Source organism: Columba livia, chromosome 1, assembly GCF_036013475.1.
Source record: "Columba livia isolate bColLiv1 breed racing homer chromosome 1, bColLiv1.pat.W.v2, whole genome shotgun sequence".
In the NCBI taxonomy this organism is placed as follows: domain Eukaryota; kingdom Metazoa; phylum Chordata; class Aves; order Columbiformes; family Columbidae; genus Columba; species Columba livia.
Genome location: NC_088602.1, coordinates 35,675,432 through 35,678,651, shown reverse-complemented (window position 1 = coordinate 35,678,651; position 3,220 = coordinate 35,675,432). Strand labels below are relative to the sequence as shown.

General features: G+C 35.5%; 1 long non-coding RNA gene across 1 annotated transcript; it reads left to right on the top strand.

Moving 5' to 3' along the window:
• The first annotated feature begins 257 nt into the window (after positions 1 to 257).
• On the top strand, positions 258 to 3,018 carry LOC110358352 (uncharacterized). Its single transcript, XR_010469841.1, has 3 exons — positions 258 to 506; positions 815 to 1,027; positions 1,849 to 3,018. It is a non-coding gene; the product is annotated as an uncharacterized LOC110358352 (long non-coding RNA).
• Positions 3,019 to 3,220: the final 202 nt, after the last annotated feature.

Here is a 3,220-nt window from a genome sequence, read left to right as displayed (position 1 = left end):
TTTGTGGATAGTTAGGCTCATCTTTGAGACAGGTCAAAAATTGGCTTGACCACGTCTACCAGCACCTTCATGTGAGCAGAAGGCTCACAAACTCAAGAGGCAAAATCTGACAGAGGCTCATCTCAAACACATTTAACCACTGGCCTCTGTTTCCTGATTATTCACAAAAATGCTGTTTCCCAAGGCAATATGTGTAAATATACTACAAGCAAATTATAACATTTTTCTTCTATTTCTCAAATAAGCAGTATTCTGTTTAACTGGAACTAGAATCAATGCTGGACTAAGTCTCAAGAGGATAAAGATTATTGCATTTTCTGGAAAATAAGGAATCATTCATATGGAATGTAACTCAAAGCTTCAAAGAGGAAACAAGGAAAAGGTGGGTATCCTTAAGGATACTATTGATAGGCATCAGTTCTGAGCAAAGGAAGATTCCTAAGGATGAAGTTCCAGAAGAACATGTCCTGCTAGTACACCACCTGAAACCTGCAGGTGATCATTCTGTAAGTACATATAAGAATCCTGTACTATATTTACAGAATATTATTAATGATTTCAGTGAAAAATAAATCTTCCTATCTCGTAGTTATTTAATTTTAACATATCGAGTCTTTTGACCTTTTTGTACATAAAACCTCTGATCTCTGAAGAATTTACAGAAACAATGCATGTCATACATTCTATTTTTAATAACAAAGATTTTTTAATTATGCTGGTTTATTCATGACTGAAAAGGTATAGCATTTTTCAACAAACACATTTGTATTTGAAAATAATAAAGTACATAAACACTTATTCTATTTCATTCCAGGGGCAGATAGAAAAGCGATATGATTACCTAGTTGCCTTCAAAAAAGCTGCTATATTTACCTTTACCAAACAAAGTTTTGCTATAATAAGTTCTTTGAAAATAAAAATTAAGTAAAGAGTTGTATCAGAGCTACATGGTTTGGAGGATCTGACCACTAACTGCAGCAGTGAATAAAGAGGAAATTGCAAAAAAATATATTTTTCTTGGAAGGAGGTACGTATTGTTCTCTGCTTGCTCAGTTTGTTAGATGGTCATATACATTGCTAGAACAGGAAATTCTGACTAGACTGAACTCTTGGAGAATGCATGGCTCTCAGCTCACACACCGTGCTCTCCTTTCCATGAAAACCAAGGCAGGATGGAAAACATTGTCCTCTGCACAGATCTCATTCAATATATGGTCAAGACTCAGTAAGCCATGAGAGTAACACATACAAGCCTAAGCATTTCCTTCCAGAAAGAATGTAGAACTGATCAGAGGGAGAGCAACTGGAAATGAGAAGAGGGAGAAAGACATATGAAAATTAGAGAGAATTTATTAAAAAAAAAAAAAATCATCTGAAAGAGAAAGGCTAAGAAAAGCAGGCTATTATTGTTGGAAATCTTTGACATAACCTTCCTGAATTATGTAAGTCTTCTAGGTCTGCTTGTTTTTTTTTAATAGCTTACTTTGAACTTGGATATTGACTATGTAGTGGTGTTTAGTAATTTTAAAACCTCATAAACAAAGCTGTGTCAGAGATCTTCTTCCTCAGGATCGTTAGTCAGCTGTAAAAGCTGCCAAATTAATTGATAAAACATGCTGCTTGACACAAGTAGCACATCCTGCCTCAGAATTTTATTGCTGTGTCTGGTTCTATGGCTTGCTTCTTTCACGCTACATGCAAATAGCTTTAAAACACTAGGGGGAACAGTGAAAAGTAGGAGATAAACATTTCTATATGTATGAAGAAAAACACAAGAAGAAGTACCTAGTTACTTTTAATTCTTCACTAAAACAGTGTTGACTTCCCTGTTCTGGCTTTTTCTTGCAGAGCTTCCTAGGAACAGCTGCAGCCTGAAGTGAAAGAGCACCACAAGTGCCCTTTCATGCTGCGTCAGTCAGGTCAAGAGGAGACCACAACTCTGTCACACCACTTGACGAGTGAAAAATATGCAAGTAGAGCTCCCCACAAGATAGGCACATTCTCGCCTGTTGTGGTTTTGTGTGTTTTTTAGTTTGTTTGTTGTTTTATTGTTTTGTTTTGTTTTCCCATAGGATTTGCTCTGACTATAGCCTTTGACATGTGACTTTTGGGCACCAGAACTAAGAAAGATAGTGGGGAGTTGGGTGAAAGAGAGCTAATTCTTCATTATCCCCTCTAGGAAAACCTGCAGCTGTGTGTTTAGTCTATTTGAATTAATGTTAACTTGTAACGTCATGTTGTCTTTGAGGTTCCACATCTTACATTTTATTTTAAGATTTTTTGTTCACTGGAAGAAATATGGGAGTACATAGCTATGTTTTATACCTTTGCAAATTAAGTATATTTCTGTTAATAAGGTGAAAGCTTAAGCACTAACACAAATGCTAACATATTAAATGTTTTTCACAGATATGTATTCTTCATTAAGAAAAATCAGATAAAGTATGGATAAATATTCTGGTATGTAAAATTCCCTAAGATATAAATCATACAGAAAAAAGGAGGAATTCATTTGGCTAAATGTACACACTAAGAGTGTGAATGCCTGCACTTGAGCTAATCACTTTAGGCTCCCCAGTAGTCAAAGGAGAGAAACAGCATCTTCTAGGTCACAATTCCTCTTATCCTAAAATAGGCATCTGAAGTAGGTCAGATGAACTGCGCCACGAGAGTGCCTCTTATTCTCTACCAACTATAAAGGGAGCCCTGGTTGATTAATTCAGATTCAGTGTAGATGTTTAAGGATGATGAGATGAATCGCATTCAGGGAATCTAGAATGACTATTAAGAGACCTACAACAAAAAGTGAGAATTCTTGTTTTCCAGAGGTATAGAATACAACCAAGATAATTGCATGCATTTAGACACTGACTTTAGGTTCCTAAGTAATTTAGGCAATTTGGCATATTTTATGTCATATAGTATTTTCTTTTTTGCTCAGAGAGACTATTGTCAACTTCTTATCACTGTATTTTAATCTTATGATCCATGACTCATATTCACTTTCTTTAAGAGAGATGAAAGCCTTCCCCTACCTTAACAGACTTTTATTAATAAAAACTTAACAAAGCAAAGCAATTCACCTTTTCATCCATTAAAAAAGTGCTGTACTACCAATAGCTTGGGAAATACAACATTAAAGACAGATCTGCCATTAGGCTCACTTGATTTCAGCAGAAGTGCTATGAACATTTAATCAGATGAACACCCGAGTTTCAAA